The sequence below is a fragment of the Amblyraja radiata genome, chromosome 9 (assembly GCF_010909765.2).
Source record: "Amblyraja radiata isolate CabotCenter1 chromosome 9, sAmbRad1.1.pri, whole genome shotgun sequence".
Classification (NCBI taxonomy): Eukaryota; Metazoa; Chordata; class Chondrichthyes; order Rajiformes; family Rajidae; genus Amblyraja; species Amblyraja radiata.
Genome location: NC_045964.1, coordinates 71120588 through 71143122, shown reverse-complemented (window position 1 = coordinate 71143122; position 22535 = coordinate 71120588). Strand labels below are relative to the sequence as shown.

Sequence of the window (22535 nt, the reverse complement as noted above, 5' to 3'; positions counted from 1 at the left end):
GCATGTTTTCATGGGGTTGAATTATAGTCAGAAACAGGTTGTGGTCAACTTTGTTTGAGAAAAGCTGTGAGCAAAAAATCAGATGATGAATGTATTTGGCTTTATCTTCCTGTATTGAGCTGATGGATGAAAACAAATGTACAATCATTATTTACCCATGGTTGCCTCAGGAGCATTCATCTATCTCAGACAACGTTTCCACAGGCTTAATTTGATGTAGAATCTCTGCCTGTATGGTGCATCTCATGTGGTGAGTCTTAGACAACCTGGACTCCTTTTTTACGAAAGGCAAGGTTTGTACTGCCACCAACATTGATAGTGCCTTGAACACAACTGCACAATACTCAAAAGGTGCCTGAAACAGGGCATCAGTAAGCTACCTGTCGCCCATCTACCTAGGATTGATAGGGTATTATCACCTACAATTTTGTCTGGTTTGTAGCTGGAAGAATCCCATCTAGGGATGTACATTCATAACTCACTGGTGAATCGGTTCAGTTTGTCCGCAACCTTTTAGACATACACGTCATAGACAGCAGACAGATTACAAAGGCATCTACAGCTAGGCATGTTATTCTTTAGCCATCTTGCATTCAAGGACGCTCTACTGATCTTCTCCGCCCTTGGCTCCCATGGAATGAAGAGTGGACCAAATTTAATACTAGCCACAACCCTGAATGTTTCTCTTGAACAACTGGGTCTGTTATAGATTTTAGTTTTAGAGATACAACACGGAAACAGGCCCCTCGGCCCACTGAGCCCTCGCCAACCAGCGATACCCCTTACACTAACACACACTAGGGACAATTTACAATTTTTACCAAAGTCAATTAACCTACAAACTATCTGTACGTCTTTGGAGTGCAGGAGGAAACCGGAGCACCCAGGGAAAATCCATGGAGTCACTGGGAGAACGCACAAACTCCATACACAGCGCCTGTAGTTGGGCTCGAACCGGGGTCTCTGGCGCTGTAAGGTAGCAACTCTACCACTGCGCCACCGTCCCACCCTCGTATAAACTGATCAAGTAATGAGGTGAAGCAAACAAAAGCCCTGGAATTGAACATTGGCAGGTTGTACACGAACAAGATGAAGTTAGTTTGACTGATAAAAGAAACTATCAACATTCACACAAAATGTTAGAGATGCTGCCTGTCCCGCTGAGTTACTCTGGCATTTTGTGTTTATCTTCATCGTAAACCAGCATTACAGTTTAGTTTATTGTCACGTGTGCCGAGGTACAGCGAAAAGCTTTTGTTGCGTGCTATCCAGTCAGCGGAAAGACAATACATGATTACAATCGAACCATTTACAGCATACAGATACATGATAAGGGACTAACGTTTAATGCAGGGTAGAGCCATCAGCATCTATAATTCCTTACTAAAAACACAAAGTTATGTTGGATAGGTGTTTGAAGGTAAGAAAGTTGGATGGGATTATGAATGTGATATAAAGTGACATGAAACCATTATTATGATTATGTGGAGGGCAAATGCCAGTGCGAGTTGGTTGGACAACGGGTGGCATGGTGGCGCAGCGGTAGAGTTGCTGTCTTACAGCGTTTGCAGTGCCAGAGATCCGAGTTCGATCCCGACTGTCTGTACGGAGTTTGTGCATTCTCCCCGTGACCGCATGGGTTTTGTCCGAGATCTTTTGTTTCCTCCCACACTGCAAAGACGTAGAGGCTTGTAGGTTAATTGGCTTGGTATAAAGGGGCTGTCCCACTTGGCCATCATTTACACGACAGGCCGGTAGTGACTGACGCAAGACAGTCACGCACGTCATCAAGCGCCTTCAAATATGTTATCTGCTCTGCAAGTAGATTTAGTCAGCGTATTGACATCATTTGTTAAATGAAACATTGATAAAATTATTGTTTGTTGGAAAAATGTATTTATTTTTAAACTTTCTGAAATACTCCCAACAAACACAAAATTGTATTCCATTAGAGCCGTTTGATGATTTGAAACCAGCTTAAGAATTAGTTTGCAAATTTTTTAATTTTTTTAATTTTTTTTTTTCTTTTTTTTTTTTTTAAATGGTGTTAGTAAAATTGTTGGTGGTTATTTAAAAAAAACAAAAAACTAATTTAGTTACTAGTGTTCTTTTAGGATATAAAATCTGCAATCCTTACCTGGATGTTAACTTTTGAAACATCCTTAACTAAGGATGGTTCAAAAATACTTATTAAGGTGTTCATCTGAAGGCATTACTCTGAAAGCATTGATGCTTACCGCGTAATTATTTTCTCATTGTGGCCGACTGCGTATGGGCGGCGCGCGGCGGCGCATGATTACACATGGTGACGTAATAATGCATCTCCACGCACTACACGTACAAGGTCAGGACGTCAGCGTGCGACCGCAGTACGTCCACGTGCGTAAGCGATACGCCACGCTGGTGGCGCGCGTAGATTTCATGCAGCACGAAATCCTGGAGCGTCCCGCAATACCGCGCACAACTCCATACTCCTCCACGCTTCTCCATGCGCCCGTCCCGCGCTATCCACACGCTACCCGTGCGTCACTACACAACAACCAAATTTTTGGAGGTCGCGTAAATGGCGTACAAATGACGGCCAAGTGGGACAGGCCCTTAAGTGTAAATTGTCCCTGGCGTGTATAGGATGGTATTAATATGAAGAGATCACTGGTCGGCGCGGACTCGGTGATCCGAAACAAAAAAAAACCTAAACTAAACCAGATTGATTCTGCATTGTATTGATTTTTCTATGCATGTGCAACATAATTAGAATTAGCATTTCACATGTTGAAGGGCATATGGTCAAAGTGTAATTATAACACAATCTGAGCTCAGTATGAAAGGATAGTTGAGCCTAATCAATCCTATATTTCTGCCTGGTAAGATTGCATAAAAGAACAAAGATAGATCAGGGTGCAGAAGCCTGCTTACATAATCCCGAATTGTAAACAGTTTTCAGGTCGTTTTAATGCTGCTAATTCTTTAGGCCTTCTTTTGTCTGAATTTATCTCATAGTTAAGAGATCATAGCTAATACAGAGGTTAAACCAGCCTGATTGTAAATTAATATTTTTATTAAATACTTAACAGGCTCTGATGTCAAGCTCTTTGCAGAAAATGAAGCACTTCTGAAGTAAACAAACTGTGGCAATCTATGACAAAGTACTTCTAATTTGCACACAAAGACTCACAAACAGGACTAGGGCAATAACTGCATAATGAGCTAAGATGTTCCAGACTCTATTCCTTCACTGGATGGAGTCCAAATGGAGAAGTCTGAATGAACCGCTTCACCAGCATTTGCCCTGTGGAAACTGCATCCCCACAGCTTCTACAGTTAATCTTTCACACTAGGTATAATAAAGACAATTTCTTCCTGTTAGATTTCTACAGCTGGAGTTAACTGTGGAAACATTAACAGGAAGTTTTATTATTGTCAGTGGGACTTGCTGAGATTCATTTGACCAATATTTGGAGTTATCTTGTGAAATATTCAGAGCGATATTCACGTTTAATTTTCTTGTTTAATTATATTGAGCACTTATAAGGTTCAATTAGGAAGAAAGAGCTTAAAGTGCCGACATGTATATTTATTAAATATTGCATACATCATAGTTATAACGTTGCTTCAAGAACACCAACAAAATCTAATGCAGATTGCTAGCTATTTTATGACTGAATAAACATGAAAATTATTGGAATATTAAATATTAAATTGCATTTGTAACACTGAACAAGATTATGTGATGATATCTACTTCAGATGTAATGCAATTTTAAAATTGGATGATGTAGTAATAACATACTAACTTAAAGCCCTTTCATCTCGGGACTTGGATTGAATCCAACTTGGTTTCATGAGATGAAAGCCTCCTCTCTCTGCTGCTAATAATAAATTGGCACTATTTTCCAGAGGCCACAGGGTGGATGGTGTGCAGGCTTGAAAAAGTCACACTGATTGAATAACGGAGCATTTTCTGAGGTTAAGGCCAATGCACAATATAGAGGAAGTCTTACTTTACATGTGATACGTCCCACTGCAGATTGTAGATTGCTTAATGTTGAAACTGGGCTGAGAAGCCAGGAAAATGATAAATTTCCTGAAATTAGCATAGTAAAGAAAAAATGCTGGGGTACGGCAGTACCTAAAAATGGACACTGGTCTTTCATTCTCACTTGGAGTGAAAAACCTCATCTGTAAACAACTTAATACACCACTTACACACCTTCACTTCCTGAGAAGATTGAGGAGATTCGGTATGTCAACGGATACTTTCTTGAACTTCTACACGTGTACAGATGAGAGCATATTGACTGGCTGCATCACGGCCTGGTTCAGCAACTTGAATACCCAGGTACAAAGAGGATTGCAAAAAGTGGTGAACACTGCCCAGTCCATCACGGGTACTGACCTCCCCACCATCAAAGGGATCTACAAGAGTTGCTAACGCAATAAAGAAAGTCAGCATCATCAGAAACCTACACCACCCTGGCCACAGACTCGTTTCACTCCTGCCATCGGGAAGAAGGCATCAAAGTTTCTTCCTGACAACCATCAGGCTATTAAAGATTACAACCTCCAAATAGGCTCTGAACTATATAGACTTGAGGGCATTATTTTTGACTTTGCAGAATTATTGTTTATCTATCTGTCTCTTTTTTTTATATATTTACTAAAGTTTTTTTGTTGTTTATTATGGGTTATACAGAGTGCGATGTGCTGCTGAAAGTAGACAATAGACGCAGGAGTAGGCCATTTGGCCCTTCGAGCCAGCACCGCCATTCAATGTGATCATGGCTGATCATCCCCAATCAGTACCCTGTTCCTGCCTTCTCCCCATATCCCCTAAGTAAAAATGCCATTGTTCTGTTTCGGAACATATAACAATAAAACATTCTTGACTATCCCATCGTTTAAGAAACAGTTAGACATGTACATGGATAGGACAGGTTTGGAGGAATATGGACCAAGCGCAGGCAGGTGGGACTAGTGTAGCTGGGACATTGTTGGCTCGTGTGGGCAAGTTGGACTGAAGGGCCTGTTTCCACACTGTATCACTCTATGACTTGAAAATGAGATTAGCCAGTCTCAGTCTGCTAGGGGCTAGTAAGGCAATTAGATATCAATTGCCACTATGTCAGCACTTTCACAAGGATAATTGATAGGGATCAGGAAGGGGGGAGGGGGGGGGGGAAAGGGGGAAAGGTGGAACAGTCATCTCGATAATGTAAAAGCACTTGATCAAGAAAGGTATTAAGGAATGTGTTGGTCCATGTAATGCCAGACACGGTAACCACAAAACTCAATTATCCATGACCATTAACAGTCTCAGTCTGAAGAAGGGTCTTGACCTGAAATGTCACATATTCCTTTTCTCCAGAAATGCTGCCTGACCCGCTGTGTTATCCAGCATTTGTTGTCTATTTTCGCCAGTAATACTGAGTTGAGTCCAATATTTTGACCAAAAAAAGTGGTAGAGAGAAAATAAAGAGTCAGGAATGAAAGATGAATGCACCACATTTAAACACATATTGTATCAACGGAAACCTTAGTGATTGAGGTATACCATATAACCATATAACAATTACAGCACGGAAACAGGCCTTCTCGGCCCTACAAGTCCGTGCCGAACAACTTTTTTCCCCGAGTCCCACCTGCCTGCACTCATACCATAACCCTCCATTCCCTTGTCATCCGTATGCCTATTCAATTTATTTTTAAATGATACCAACGAACCTGCCGCCACCACTTCCACTGGAAGCTCATTCCACACCGCTACCACTCTCTGAGTAAAGAAGTTCCCCCTCATGTTACCCCTAAACTTCTGTCCCTTAATTCTGAAGTCATGTCCTCTTGTTTGAATCTTCCCTATTCTCAAAGGGAAAAGCCAACAAAGCCAAATTTATCAGGGGCACAGACAGGGTAGATGCAAGGAAACCTTTCTCCATAACATATAAAATTGTAAAAAAAACTGGGAGGAAATACATTTAGCGTAGGACTAAGGATGGTTTAAACTGGATCTATGGAAGATTTTCTTCTAGATGATGGTTGGAATCTGAAATACAATGAGTGGGCTATGGAGGGAGAGACCCCCACAATAGATGAATACTCGAATTGCCATGGCATGGAGGGCTCCAGAGCAAGTGCTAGTAAATACGATGAGTATAGATGAATACTAGATGGTGGATATAGATATGATGGGCTGAAGGGCCTATTTCTATACTGCATATGACTCAATGACTCCATAGTGCACTTAGGGCAGCACAGTGGGGCAGCGGTAGAGTTGGTGCCTTACAATACTAGGTTCGATCCTGACCATGGGTGCTGTCTGTATGGAGTTTGTACATTCTCCTTGCAACCATGTGGGTTTTCTCTGGGTGCTCCGGTTTTCTCCCACAACCCTAGGACGTGCAGGTTTGTTGGTTAATTGGCTTCGGTAAAATAGTAAATTGTCCCTAGTGTGTAGGATAGTGCTGGTGTAATGGGATCGGCGGTCGGTGCCAGCTCGTTGAACCGACGGGGCCTGTTTCCACACAGTATCTCGAAAGTCTAGTGTTGGTGATTCATAGGTGGGAAGCCAGCTGATGGAAATTGAATTTGAACAGAGACACAGAATGATTGGCTTATATTGCCTTTTTTATGTTTAGTTTAGAGACACAGTGCGGAAACAGGTCCTTCGGGGCCCAGTGAGTGCTCGCATAGGCCGTCGATCACCCGCACACTAGTTCTATGTCCTGCACACTAGGGGCAATTTACAGAAGCCAATTAACCTGCAACCCTGCACGTCTTTGGGATGTGGGAGGTAGCTGAAGCACCCAGAGAAAACCCACATGCAAACGGTAAAGGTGCAAACTCCACACAGACTGCGCCCATAGTCAGGATTTAACCTCGGTCTCTGGCATGGTGAGGCAACAGCTCTCCCGCTGCACCACTGTGTCTTATGATGTAGAATAATGCCATTGAGCCCATCTAGTCTGTCCTGGCACAAGGAGGATTGATCTCATTCACCTCCTGTGGCAATAATAATCATTTGCAACAAGTGCTGATAAATCTCATTTTCCAGCAGTACTGTATGTCAGAAAACAAACAAAACCTTGTTAAATAATACTTATCCTTTTCAGGACATTAATGAGGTCATAGTCATAATCATGATCATACTTTATTAGCCAAGTATGTTTTGCAACATACAAGGAATTTGATTTACTATACAGTCATACGTCATACCAATAAAAGGCTACAAGTCACACTAAATACATTTTACCATAAACATAATAAGCCGAGGAAAATTTTCGGAGTAGAAATCTGATCCATGATTCACAATGTATTTAGTACCGTCGGTGTCATATATGAGCCATTTCAAAACAGGGTAGACAATCAGAACCTTTCTCCCCCCCCCCCACCCCCGGGTAGAAATGTCAAGGACTAGAGGGCGTAGCTTTAAGTAAAGAGGAGCAAAGTGTAAAGGAGATGTACAGGGGTACGGTTTTTTCACACTGAGGGGTGGTGCATGCCTGAAGTACACTGCCAGTGGTAGTGATAGAGGCAGATATGATAGTGGTGTTTATGAGGCTTTTCGATAGGCACACTGGATCTGCAGGGAATGGTGAGATAGGGAACATGTGCAGGAAGATGGGATTAGTTTGCCTTGGGATCGGATTAGTGTAGGTGGAGAGGGCATTTCGACTAGTGGGTGAGTCTAGAACCATCAGAATAAAAGGACGTTACTTTAGAAAGCAGATGAGGAAGAATTTATTTGGTCAAAGGGTGGTGAATCTGTGGATTTATTGCTACAGAAAGCTGTGGAGGCCAAGTCAATGGATATGTTTAAGGTGAAGATTGACAGATTCTTGATTAGTACGGGTGTCAAGGGTTCTGGGGAGAGGCAGGAAAATGGGGATGAGAGGGAAAGAAAGATTATTCAGGATTGAATTCAAGTCAAGTCACATTTATTTATATAGCACATATAAAAAACAACTCTCGTTGGCCAAAGTGCTTTACATTTGTTATAAGAATAGTATAAACAAACAAACTACATACATATATACATATAACCCTCGCTCAGTGGACGTCAGGAAAGGCTTGGGAGTATAGATAAGATTTTAGTCTTGACTTAAAGGAGTCGATGGAGGGGGCAGTTCTGATGGGAAGGGGGATGTTGTTCCATAGTCTAGGAGCTGCAACCGCTAAGGCGCGGTCGCCCCTAAGCTTATGCCTAGACCGCGGGATATTCAGCAGCCCCAAGTCAGCCGATCTGAGGGACCTGATGATGGGACTTGATGGGCCAAATGGGTCTAATTCTACTCATATAACTTGTGAACTTATGAACATATTATGTCTAGCACACAGATGTATTCAAGAGAGAGTTACATATAGCTCTTGGGGTTAACAGAATCAGGGAATAACGGAGAAAGCAGGAATGGGGTACTGATTTTGGATGATCAGCCATGACCACATTGAATGGCGATGTTGGCTCGAAAGGCCAAATGGCCTACTCCTGCACTTATTTGCTATGTTTCTAAGCACACATTGTAAACCAAAGTGCCTGTTCCTGAGCTGTGCATTTTTGATATTCTATGCAACTCCTACATTCACATTGCTCTAAACTGTGTTATCTCCACCCAAAACAGCCTGTGTGGACAGCCCAGAGGGTGGGAAGGCTACGCTGGCTGTGGAAGAATGTCTAACATCTCAGATGTCAACTAAGGAATGAAACTTGCTTGCATCTGGCATTAAACAGACTACCAAGCCAGCAACGTTCCTAATCTTTTATCACAAGTAGCTTCCTGAACGGCAGCAATGTATTTTACATGACTATTAAACATTAATTTTCTTAAAGTTTAGCATGTACAGTATCAGATATCTACTAGTCCAATTAGTGGAAAAATAGGAAACGCTTGTACATTATATTAAAATTTGAGGTGAACAATCTTGGTCTGAACAGACACCTAAACTTGTCATCTCATGTTACAGAGTAATGCAGCTCAAAAAGCAATTTCTGAAGGCAACAACCATGGGTTTGTACAGAGACACGGGGAACTTCAGGTGCTGGAGCAACTCAGCGGACCAAGCAACATCTGCGGAGAGAATGGGTGGGTTTTACAGGTTGTAATGCCAGTTTCTCGGTGGAATCGTTGCTGCCAACCAAGTTACTCGCGGAAAACCACCAGAAGTCACCCGAAAAGCACTCGAGCTTCTTCGGCGTTTGGTCTGGGAAGGGCAATAATTGCGGCTCTGTGCAATGCGCCGCCAGCCAGTCTTGCCAATTCAATTGGAGACCGTAGGGATTGAGTGTGAGCAAGTGCCTGCAAGCCATCGAGATAAGGGCGTTGACAGGGAAGAAACAAGATTGATAGGAAGGGAAAGAGTTGCTCGAGGTTGAACGTGCCAACGTTACAAGCTCTCTCGAAACCCACACACTTAGGGACGACAGGAGTACAAACCTCTGATGAGATTCTGGTTTCAAGAGTGCAGCGCGCCGCGTAGCTGTTAGTGCGTGTCGGGTTCGTGAATAAACAAGCCAGCAGTGTACGGGAGGGGGGGAGAGACAAGCATCTCTGTACAGTGCTCACACATCAACGAGTTCTACACACTGACGGGCTTGTTGTCTTTGGAAATGTTTCTACGTGTCGCGGGACCTCACACATAAACCAGCCCAAGCGCCCGACTGATAATGATGTCTATCTCGTCCGGCGCCTTCCCTTCAGATCTTGGCGTCACCCAAGCGCGTCTCTGAAGCCGGGGTCACCCCGACACATTGTCCCGTGTACAGATTGCAACAACCCCATCTGCTACATGACCACAGAGAGAGTGTGAAGTGTTTGTTTGACTCACTTCTGTTAAAAAAAAAACCCACAACTAATGACAAATTAAATGCCTTTCCCCAATTATGGGCGAACCTAAATAAGGCACTAATGTTGAATAGGTGGGGATAATCGGAACATTTCACCAACACAGCACGTCATAGTCGTTAACAGACCTTTGTACACGGGGCGGGGGAGATTGCCATTAAACTAGTTTGAAGAACGCAAGGGTTGCAAAGGCGGGCAAGTAATCGACTTTCTCGAAATTACACCTTTTCGTTAAATACTTGAGTGTTTTTACAACTCAATATCCATAATTAAGTGTAAGCATGGGAATTAAGATTTTTTTTTGCTGATTCCGTGATTGCAAAGTGCCAATTGATCCCGTCCCAGGTCTTAAAACTAGCACGTAAACTATTTGTCTCAGCGTCGAATTAGGGTACGAAAGTTTCTGGGTTTGAACCCGAAGATCTTTTGTCTGCATCTTTAATCAAACTCCCCTGTACAATGAATGATGGCCGGAGAGATTGACTTCCTCCCCGTTGTGTCTGTTTATTAGTCTGCATTTCTTTCTTAAACATGTTGTTTTTTTTAAGCCAGGGCAGTGAAAGACAGTCGGTTTATTTGCTTTTCGCTACCAGGGAGTTTGTGTCTTTATTTTTCCGTCCCTCTCAAAGCGCGCATCTTCTTTTCTGTCTAAAATAGTTCCCCGCATGTCCCGGTACCAAGTCTGATCAAGTTAGTTGCATGGGAACCGCTTCCTCTCATTGAAAGAGCCTATTCGGTCCAGCGAGTATGTGCCGCCTCTCAGTCCGAAGAAGGATGTCGAGTCGACCCGAAGCGTCACCCATTCATTATATCCCGAGAACTCAGCCTGTCCCGCTGAGTTACTCCAGCGTTTTGTGTCTATATTCGGTGTAAACCAGCATCTGCAGTTCATTCCTACACCAACAACACATCCTTCTCTGTCTCCCACCGCCAGTCTCTCTCACACACACACAGTCCCCTTAAATGCATTTGTCATTCGCGGTAGCAAGTGCCAGAGTCTCACCACTTTTCAGCTCAAAGCTTCGTTTGAATCTATTGCATTTTTTTGAGTTGGCCTCAGGGTCTGGCTCTTTGAACTTTGTACTCCGCCAAGTGGAGAGATCCTCTCCTCGCTCACCTGATGCGAAGACCTGCCTGCTCGCATAACCCCGTCTCGGGAGAAGAAACTCCCGACTATTAAGCCTCTCAGTCAGTCCTACAGCTAAAACCCCAGCAGCGCCGCGTCTGCTTCTGAACAAGCCGTGACTGCAAGATCAGCTCATTTGCTTTGCCAAGCAATCATTCTCACCAGCAATTAAGAAACATGCTTGCTGTATAAAGACTCGTATTAGCCAGGGATTTGGAGAGTGAAAAAAAAAAAACCAGGGCCAGATTTCAAACCCATCGCTTATTTGTATTCCCCTCCTATTTAAAGCTGTCGTGTTGCAATGATCTCCAGGGAGCGGTAATAAAGGCATTTATTTCAGTGTTTACTCTCCCTCGATCTGAAAAGCTTAACCATTGATAAAGAAAAACAATGTACAAGTGAAAGTATCAACACAAAAATATTGAATGTTTTTGGTCTTAATTAAATCCTTCGTTTATTTATGCCGGGACTTTGGGTGAATATGAGGGCAGTTTGACAACGTATGCTTCAGAAAATAATGTACAGCGTAGCAGTTTAAAGCTTCCTCTATTCTGAAGATCCGATTCTAATTTAAAAAAAGCCTTGTAGAGTAAAAGTCGGAAGAAAAGTCATCTGACCAGTTTTCTTTTGTGTAGAGGGAGGAACTGCAGATGCTGGTTTACTTTCAACCGAAGACAGACAGAAAAGGCTGGAGTAACTCAGCGGGTCAGGCAGCATCTCTGGAGACCCTTCTTCAGACCCATTTTTTAAAATTTGCCAAAGCCCACTAAACAGAGTCCTTGGTCTACATAGTATGATTTGAATGAAAATGTTGTCCCGGGTCTTAGCAACTGAACAATATTTCCCTTGCTTTATGTTAACGGTGTGTCAGGGTCGAAGCTTTGAAACCTGAAAAAAAAATGCAAATTATGTTTTCCAGCGAAAGGCGGAGGTTTCGGGAGGAGCTCACGAATAAAACTATCTGTGAAAACTCGCCAACATTTCACCAATGGCCCATCATCTAAACGCCAGTGGCGATTTTGCAAAGGTCCACATAAATCGTAGAAGCGACACCGGAGAATTGAAATTCACGATAATTGTGAATATAAATCGAACCAGGAATCGGGACGGGACATTAAACGGCACTGAGAACATAAACCATGGGGCGAGAAAGATAGGGCGCATGCGGGAAGGGGAAAATCAATCGAAGGAGTTAATTAAACCAACATTATTTAGTCAAAACTCATGTAACATTGAAGGTACTCTATACAACGTGATTAGAACATAGAGCGAGCAGTACAGCACAAGAACAGGACCTTCGGCCCAAAACTTCTATGCCGAACACGTTTGCCAAGATAAACTAAATCTCCTCTGCCTGCTAGCGATCCCAATGCCTCCACTTCCATTCTGGATATCAGCGAAAATCATGTGCTGATCTTATGATCAGCCAGATGTAAACGAACCCAAAGTTGAATTAGGAAGCGCGCAAAGTGTATATCGCCTTTCCCTGCGTTTAATACGGAAAGGGGAGAAAGCTGTTTAACGAACAATCGCAGAAATTTCAAACATCTCGCATGAATGAAAAAATTGGGACTCTCTTGATCCAGTCGAGGAGTTTGCAATTCAGCAGATTCAACAACCCCCTTTCACTCGTCAAACGAATTTACAACTCGCTGCAATTCACAAGCCTTTTACACTTACCTCGATTCTGATTTGGGACTGGCAGCGGGTTCTGCACAAGCCGGTCACACACAGATCCATTTTACTCTTCCGAAGAGTGTGAGTAACCTGTTGAATTCTTGGGAAGCGAAGTTTAAGCAGCGCTGTCCTCATGAGCCTGCAATGTGAAAACGCCCACTTGCTGATCTCACCGGCTTCCAGAGTGCAATTTAACTCTTCCCAGCCATTCGCCCAGCCCCGAGTGGAGGGTGTTTCTCTGGCGAATCCGCAGGTGGAATTGCGTTACCCGGCGCTCAGGCTGGGCTGGAGAATGTCACGGCTCCGCAGAAGGACCGAGCTCTTGAAGCACTTACGAGTCAGTCCGTGTTAGTAGAAGCCATCAAACACCCACCTCCCTTTTTCTCCTTTCGGCGAAGGAGGTCCCGCGCCAAGAATTCACAACACAACACACTTTGTTGCCAGTTTACGAACAAACCGGTCAAAGTAGCTTTAAACGCTATGTATTCGCAGAGCCCCTCCGCTTCGAGAGAGTGCGCGTTCGCTTTGTGTGTGTGTGTGGCTAGGGGTGATAATAGTTCTTCACTCTAGTTAAATGGGGCTATTTGTGGGAGAGTTTTTTGTAACAAACGTGAGGCAGCAGTAACTGAGTGAGAGGAATTTTCACCTGACGTGAATGAAAGATGACACGCTCGCCGAATTGGCCGGACGCCAGATATGAAGTCTAGCATGTGTGTGTGGCACTTTAGGTGCCTCGCTCTTTCTTACAAATACTTCAGCGGCTGTTAACTACTTTGGGACGCTCTGAAATGCGCTACATGCATGCATCACTCTCTTTCGCCTGTAAATCTCTACTCGATCCTGTCTGTCTAATAAGGTTGTCGGAGTAGAGGGATTTAAACTTTTACAATATTGACTGGGAATGTCATTGTCAGTGCCAAAGCTTTAGACGGGGTGGAACTTGTCAAATGCGTTCAGGAGAGTTTCCTCTGGCAGTGTGCATGGGGCCCCACACGGGCCAGGACAAGGCTTGATATAATAATAATAATAATATATTTATTGTCATTGCACAGAGGTACAACGAGATTTGGAATGCAACTTCCATCCGATGTAATAACTTAATTAGCTAAATATTTAGACACCCAGAAAACCAAGATTAAAAAAACAGTTAAAGCAGTATAACGTGCAAATACAGTAGGTCTGTGTCAGGTCGATGTGCAACGTGACCATCTGAGGGAGACAGTTCATAGGGTGGGGGGCGCTCAGCAGGACCGGTTCAGAGCAGCTATAGCTCTGGGGATGTAGCTGTTCCGAAGTCTGGAGGTGCAGGCGTAGAAGGCCTTGTAACGTCTGCCGGATGGTAGAAGTTCGAACAGACTATTACAAGGGTGTGAGGAGTCTTTATGAATGCTGACGGCCTTCCTGAGGCACCGTGTATTGTAGATGCCCTCCAAGGCTGGTAGCGGTGTCCCAATTATCTTCTGCACTCTGTGGACGATGCGTTGAAGAGCTCTCCTCTCCGCCTCCGTGCAGCTGAGATACCACACAGAGATGCCATATGTTAGGATGCTCTCTGTGGTGCAGCGGTAGAAAATAAAGAAAATAAAAAGCTGTACAAAATCATGAGAATAGATCTGGTAAACCCACAGTCATTTGCCCAGAGTAGGGGACTCGAGAACCAGAGGACATAGGTTTAAGGTGAGCAGAATTGTAAAATTGGAGGATTCAATGTTCATACATTTGGATTGTAAAGCCATGCAAGTGGGATGCGGCACTGGCTGCTTTTGAAGTGGCTCAAAGTTCTTGATGCCAATTTGAGTAGGAAGTGCAGATATGTTTAGGAAGGAACTGCAGATGCTGGTTTAAACCGAAGATAGACATAAAAAGCTGGAGTAACGGGACGGGCAGCATCTCTGGAGTGAAGGAATGGGTGACGTTTCGGGTCGAGACTGAAAAGGGTCTGAAGAAGGGTCTCGACCCGAAACATCACCCATTCCTTCTCTCCAGAGATGCTGCCTGTCCCGCTGAGTTACTCCAGCTTTTTGTGTCTATATAGTACAGATATGTAGCTGATTTTTGTGTCTGGTTTTGGCAGGTCAAGAACTATGATTCCTTTCTCTGCAGTCTAATCATTCATTGCAATTATGCCTGTTTCTTGTTTCTAATTATCTGTTCTGCATCAATGGACAATTTATCATCTGAACACATTATTGACCATGCATCCTCTCTTATGGATAGCTAACTTTGGTTGTACATTCTATTCTGTTCTATAGTTTTCACATACTATGCTTGACTTGATATGATCTGAAGTTACCAAAACAAAAAAAGAGGAATAAACCAATGAGAATGAAACAGATATTCTGGAGTTTCTGAGTGAAAATAAGATTAATATTTTAGCGAGGGGTGTTTAAAGTGAGATTTTATGGCGAGGCAGATCCTATGGTGAAGGGGAATGGCGTTGAAAGCTATTTTCTCTCAATCATTTTTGTTCTTTTTTTAGTTTACTTCAGAGGTACAACATAGAAACAGGCCCTTCGGCCCACCGAGTACATGCTGACCAGCGATCACCCGAACACTAGCACTCTCCTATACACCGAGGACAATTGATTATTTTCACTATTTACTATTTTTATCTATGCCAAATTAACCTACAAACCTGTACGTCTTTGAAGTGTAGGAGGTGAAACCGGAGCACCCAGAGAAAACTCATGCATTCACGGGGAGAATGTACAAACTCTGTACAGACAAGCACCCTTGGTCAGGATCGAACCTGGGTCTCTGGCACTGTAAGGCAGCAACTCTACCGCTGCGCCACCGTGCTGCCCTCTGCTCTATTGTTTTGGAAAATATATCTTAATTACATATTTCATTGAGAAATATTTTCCATGATTCTGTGGTACTAACGATGCAACTATTACCATTCACTGTCACGACTATGAAATTGAGAACAGCTTGGAAATTAAACCGGAAAGTGCTGGAAACACTGAACCATTCAGTCGACACCTGTGAAAATAGATCAGCTCAAATCACACTACACTTCCCCTATGCCCATCGCTCCTGTTTGTGGCCAACCTCAACACAACCACTTGCATTGGCATGCAATTAAACCATTTATTTTTTCTGTCCAATTTTGCAAAGTGCTAGAGGAACTCAGCAGGTCATAGAAACATAGAAACATAGAAAATAGGTGCAGGAGTAGGCCATTCAGCCCTTCGAGCCTGCACCGCCATTCAATATGATCATGGCTGATCATCCAACTCAGTATCCCGTACCTGCCTTCTCTCCATACCCCCTGATCTCTTTAGCCACAAGGGCCACATCTAACTTCCTCTTAAATATAGCCAATGAACTGGCCTCAACTACATTCTGTGGCAGAGAGTTCCACAGATTTACCACTCTCTGTGTGAAAAATGTTTTTCTCATCTCGGTCCTAAAGGATTTCCCCCTTATCCTTAAGGCAGCATCTGTGGCAGGATTTGTCAGGCAACCTTTTGGGTCAGGGTCATGGCAGGCATGGTGGCGCAGGGGTAGAGTTGCTGCCTTACAGTGCTTGCAGCCCTGGAGACCCGGGATCGATCCTGACTGCAGGTGCTGTCTGTCCGGAGTTTGTACGTTCTCCCCGTGACCTGCGTGGGTTTTCTCCAAAATCTTCGGTTCCCTCCCACTCTCAAAAGACATACAGCTTTGTAGGCTAATTGGCTTACTATGAATGTAAATTGTCCCTAGTATGTGTAGGATAATGGCAATGTTTGGGGGATCACTGGTCGGTGTGGACTCGGTGGGCCGAAGGGCTTGTTTCAGTGCTGTATCTCTAAATTAAACTAAGCTATTTCAGACTTCTTCAGTCTGAAGTCCCCATCCAAAATGTTACCTGTCCTTTACTTCCCCAAATGCTGCCTGACCCGTTGAGTTCCTCCAGCACTTTGTGCTTTGCTCAAGATTCCAGCATCTGGGGTTTTGATAGATATTGTCTACTTTGTTGCCCGTAGTCGAAGTACTTTTTAAGCTATAATTTACTTAGAAAACGAAGTTACCCCCCCAAAAATAAATGAAATTTTAAAACACCAATAAATAAGTTTTATTATATTTTAGTATCCAGTTCTAACATATTCAGGGTGGCATGGTGGCGCAGCGGTAGAGTTGCTGCCTTACAGCGCTAGAGACTCAGGTTCAATCCTGACTGTACGCGCTGTCTGGTTGTAGTTCATACGTTCTCCCTGTGACTGTGTGGGTTTTCTCTGGGTGCCCTGGCTTCCCCCCACACTCCAAAGGTTAATTAGCTTTGGTAGAAATTGTCTCTCGTGCATAGGATAGTGTTAGTGTACGAGATGATTGCTGGTCAGCATGGACTCGGTGGGCCAAAGGGACTGTTTCCATGCTCTAACTTTAACGTCTAAAGAATGGCAAGGAAGTGAATTATTCTAATCACTTTAATTTTTTTTTAAATTAATTCCTTGAAGTTGCTCATTCTCCTCCCTGCTTGTTCTATGCCTTTATATCTCCAATTTCCACTACCACTATTACTTCCCTGTTGAGTCACCCATTCCTTCTCTCCAGAGATGCTGCCCGTCCCGCTGAGTTACTCCAGTATTTTGTGTCTATAACAATGCTTCTCTGTTAATGATCTATCATTCTTTTAAATAACTTCACAGACTTGGCAATCACAACTTCTGGTGCCACCACAATTCAACACAATATTTAATGGAGATATATTCGCTGTGTTAGATTTTAATTAGTTTAAACAACATTATCGTGTTCTGGTTTCACTATAAAGTAAAAAAAGTTCAATACACCTTTACTGTTACATTCTCTTTGTTTCAATTCAGTCCCACAGCCATGGACCTCACTTCAACATCAGGGGAAAACACAAAGGTCTGGATTAACTCAACGAACCAGGCACCATCTGTGGAGAAAATGGGTCAGGTAAACATTGCCTGTCTATTCCCTCCTCAGCTCCTGCCTGATCCATCCAGTTCCTCCTGCACTTTTTGTTTTGCGAAAGATTCCTGCATCAGTAGTTCCTTATTCAAAAGTTCTAGGATCAGAACAAGGCAATTTGGCCCATCAAGTCTACTCCGCCATCCAATCATGGCAGATCTATCTATCCCTCTCAACCTCATTCTCCTGCCTTCACCCCATATCCACAGAGATCCTTACTAATCAACTTACTTGTACCTCAATATTAGGGAATAAAACTCTCAGGTAGACAAAACTGCTGGAGAAGCTCTGCGGGTGAGGCAACATCTATGGAGCGAAGGAATAGGTGACTTTTCGGGACGAGACCCTTCTTCAGACACTCAGTTCAGTTCTAAATCCCTGGTGAATTTTCCGTAGACTTTCTGAATTTCCCAAAACCGTATCCAGCTTTTTATGTGATGTTGCGAGGATTCTTTAATCATTATCATAATGCTTCTTTTCTTTTACAATTAATTTCTTTAGATACTGGAATCCAGAACAAGGGACCAGAATCTGAGATACATATTTCTTCACTCAAAACTCCATTCTGCAAATCGAGAGATCGTTGGCAGATGCAGAGGATGGAAACAGCCCTTTTGGCAACCATTGATCACACTATTCCATTGATCACCTGTTCACACTAGTTTTATGTTATTCCACTTTCACATCCACTCTGTACACATTTGAGGCAATTTACAGAGGCCAATTAACCTACAAACCTGCACAACTTTGGAATGTGGGAAGAAACTGGAGTGAATCCATGAGGTTACAGGAACTTGCAAACTCCACACAGACAGCACCTGAGGTCAGGTTGAAACCCGGATTTTCTGGTGCTGTGAGGCAGCAAATGAAATTATGGAGCCAAGTAAAAGAGGGTGGTGAAGAGTGGATGAATAACAAAAAGGTCTAGAGGAGATGTACATCAAAGATAGGCACAAAGTGCTGGAGTAACTCAGCGGGTCAGGCAGCATTTCTGGAGAAAAAGGATGGGTGACATTTTGGGTCAGAGCCCTTCTTCAGATTGTAAGTAGGGAGCGGGTGGGGGGGGGGGGGGGGGGAGAGGGGGCGGGGAACTATAGGTAGGAAAAGGCCAGAACAAATCAGGGCTGGCAACAGATGACCAATTAAGGGTGGGGTCCATCATGCCCCTTTGTTGGCTGGGCAAGAGGTGATAATGAAGCATTTGGATGAGGGGATTGAAGGCTTTGTGGCCAAGTTTGTGGATGATACGAAAATAGGTGGAAGGGCAGGTAGTGTAGAGAAAGCAGGGACACTGCAGAAGGACTTGGACAGGTTTGGAGAGTGGGCAGAGAAGTGGCAGATGGAATATCATGTAGCAAAGTGCTGAGTCACACATTTTGGTAGTAGGAATAAAGGCATAGACTATTTTCTAAATGGGGAGAAAATCCAGAAATCGGAGATGCAAATCTGCAGATGCTGAAAATCTGAACTAAAACTAGCAAATCTTGGAATCACTCAGGTGGTTAGGCAGCTCGTGTGAAAACAAGAACAGTTAATGTTTCATATTGAAGACTTCATCCAGACAAGATGTAATTCCGAGAGAATGAATAAATATGTTCCAGTGTCTTTTGTGTTTCATCTCTGATAACCTGTGAGTTCAGTGAGTGAGTCACTGCCAGATTTGGCATTATTAGCCTCGGGTCTTAACATATCACTTTTAGTCAATGCTCCAACATTTACTCAGAGTGAATTTCCTGCTGTAATTTAATGACAAGTCGCCCTGTAGGATGCTGTGCCTGTTCCAACCAACACAACGTGAAAGGCAGGTTTAGGCTCAGATTGAGGATGTGGCTGGGAAGTGCCGTGGTGAGATATTATTTTGAAGTTGTTTATCTAACTAAAATAACACTGAATGTACACAAATAATGCAATAAAATGTTGGAGTAAAAACACTCTGCAGAAAATAAATCAGTGTTTACCGCCTAAGGGCTATGATGATATTTTCCTAAGTCTTGTTCAAACATCACAATGCCCGACCCAGTCAGAGGACAGAAGGATAGATGGGGGTCAGATTTTCGCTTTGCACAATAAAATGAGCAATATCAATTCAGTATTAGTTTACATCTCTTCCATTGAAGTTAACGGACAGTCAATTAGCGGATCAAAGGCAAAAATTGTCTCCCAACACTGAAGACGTTATCTGATTGAGATAAAGGTGCATGGAGTAAGTGTCATGGTTTAGGTTCCTATTTCTTGAGCTTGGCAATGGAGGGGTGGCAATGTAGGGTGGAAAAGGTGCAACTGAAAGAAAAGGAATTTAAACAGCAGAGAAAAGATGCAATACCCTGGTAAATGTTCCAGCCACAGCCCTGGACAGGGAATAGCTGCAGAAATGGTTGTACATTCCATAGCAGACAGACTGGGAGAGGACAGCAATATCAGGCCCATCTGCTCAAGAAACTAGCAAAGTGTTTTCTTGTGAGTTCAGCTCAATTTGTTCATAGTGTTGTTGCGCAGTGTAAATGTCTGCTGGATACAAAAGGATTACACCCTGCATGCTGCAGGAACTATTGCACTTCGCAGCAAATTATTGGAGAAGTTATATTTTGGGATGAAGCTAGAAAACAAAATGATTTACAAGAAAATGTGATGACTGAGGAAAAATGTTCCTGCACACTAAAATATAGAGGAGTTTTTATAGAGTGTTAGAGATACAGTGCCAACAGGCCCCTCAACCCACTGTATATTTTTAAGGCAGAGATTGATAGATTCTTGATTAGTACGAGTGTCAGGGGTTATGGAGAGAATGGGGTTGAGAAGGAAAGATAGATCAGTCATGAGTGAATGACAGGGTAGACTTGATGGGCCGAATGGCATAATTCTGCTCCTATCACTTATGTATTTAGGAGTCCTCGCCGACTAGTACAATATCACTATCCTACACTCTAGGGATAGTTTACAATTTACAGAAGCCAATTAACCGACAAACCTGCACTTCTTTGGAGTGTGGGAGAAAACCGGAGCATCCGGACAAAACCCACACGGTCAAAGGGAGAACGTACAAACTCCATGCAGACAACACCTGTGGTCAGGTTAGAACTTGAGTCCTTGGCGCTGTAAAGGGCCTGTCCCACCAGCATGCGACTCCATGCGGCAAGCGCGACCTAACGTGGTCGCTTGAGCCGTACGGCCTCGCGGGGCCGGTCCCACTTCGATAGCCGGAGCCATATGGAGTTGTGCGGAGCTGGTCGCGACATCACGCGGGGCTCCGAAAATCTGACCGCGTTCAAAAATTCCGCGCGGCAACGACCTGCCGGCCCGCAGCCGCCTCGACGCCGTACGCCACGCGCGAACTTCCCGCGGACTTCGCTCGAACTTCATGTCACTCACTCGACCTCCGCGCGGCCCCCGCTTCTGGTTTGGTCGCGCTTGCCGCATGCAGTCGCATGCTCGTGGGACAGGCTCTTTAGGTCGCGCTTGCCGCATGGAGTCGAATACTCGTGGGACAGGCTCTTTAGGTCGCGCTTGCCGCATGGAGTCGAATACTCGTGGGACAGGCCCATGAGGCATCAACTCAACCACTGCGCCACTGTCCCGCACAGACTTAAGCAGACCTCTGTATTAGATCCCATTTGATGATTTAGGGAAGAACAAGGGAAATTTCCTCAAGATTCACTAATGAATTTTGTATTTATTTTTCACAGATATAGACATTGATCACTAAGTTGTCTTTTTGTTGCCATCCAGCTGTTGTCACATCTGCATTGTTCAAAGTTTCTGAGGCAACTACTTTACTTAGTCTGGAATCACATGTAAGCAAAATTGAGCAAGAATTGCAGATTTATTTTTTCTTTTCTTTACTTTACGTTAGAGATTCAGCGTGAAAACACCTTTCCTTCAGTCCACCGAGTCCGCACCAACCAGTGATCACCCATACACTAGCACTATCCTATGTATTAGCTACAAATATTACTACTTTTAGCAATTTCACGTACGTCTTCGGAGTGTAGGGGAAACCTGAGCACCCGGAGAAAACCCACGCAGTCACAGGGAGAACATACAAACTCCATGGAGACAGCACCCACAATGAGGATCAAACCCGGGTCTTTAGCGTTGTAAGGCAGCAACTCTACAGCTGTGCCACGTTTGTTTTAATATGTATTTAATTGCATAGGCCACCAGACTAGCAACCCAGAAAATTGTCTAACTAGAAACCCTGGAGTCTGAAGAAGGGTTCCAACCCGAAATGTCGCCTGTCTGTGTCCTCCAGAGATGTTGCCTGACCCGCTAAGTTGCTCCAGCATTTTGTGGCCTCATTAGCAAACCAGAAACCTGGACCAACAATCCAAAGTCATGAGTTCAAATCCCACCGCAGCAGTCAACAGCAAAAATATAATAAACTGCTGGAGGAACTCAGCAGAACTTTGGAGGGAAATGATGATTTGGGTCAGGGCACTTCATGAGTCTAAAAGAGGTCCAGACACAAAATGTCATCTGTCCATCTTCTTTCACAGGAACTGCCTGACCCACTGAGTTCCTCCAGCAGTTTAATTTTTGCTCAAGAATCCATGCAGTCTCTTGTGTCTCCACAGCAGTTAATAGTTTCATAATAATTCAGTCAATAGCCTGGAATTTATTCAATAAATAGTCTTTGCCATGAATAACGCAAAAAATGTATGGATTGTTATAAAAACGCATCTGGTTCACAGGGAGGACCTCTGCCATTTCTACTAAGTCTGAACCAAGTACAAGTCTAGGATCACTAATGCGGTTGGCTTTTAAAATGCCTATGAGCCACACAGTTATACTATTACTGGTTCATTCAAACAGGGTTGAAAAATTCAATAGCATGTCTCATCACCACTTTCTCAAAAGGGTTATTAATGACCAACAATAAATGTTGCAATTGCCAGATCTTGAAATATAAATAACTTAAAATGAATTTCAAGTTGAATTCCTCAGCTGCAAAAATGGGATTCAAACTCACGTCTCCTGATCTGCTTT

At 43.5% G+C, this 22535-nt stretch overlaps 1 protein-coding gene and 1 long non-coding RNA gene across 2 annotated transcripts in view; one reads left to right on the top strand and one right to left on the bottom strand.

Annotated features, from left to right (window-relative positions):
• Positions 1-9030, top strand: part of LOC116977249 — a 79180-nt gene extending 70150 nt beyond the window's left edge. Inside the window, exon 4 of the long non-coding RNA XR_004413156.1 lies at positions 8974-9030. This is a non-coding gene — a long non-coding RNA (uncharacterized LOC116977249). The remainder of the gene's footprint in view (positions 1-8973) is intronic.
• The window catches only part of flrt2 (fibronectin leucine rich transmembrane protein 2), a 92461-nt gene extending 79693 nt beyond the window's left edge, over positions 1-12768 (bottom strand). The window contains exon 1 of the mRNA XM_033027697.1: positions 12639-12768. The gene's annotated coding sequence lies outside the window, so the exon portion shown is untranslated. The remainder of the gene's footprint in view (positions 1-12638) is intronic.
• Between the last annotated feature and the right edge of the window lie 9767 nt (positions 12769-22535).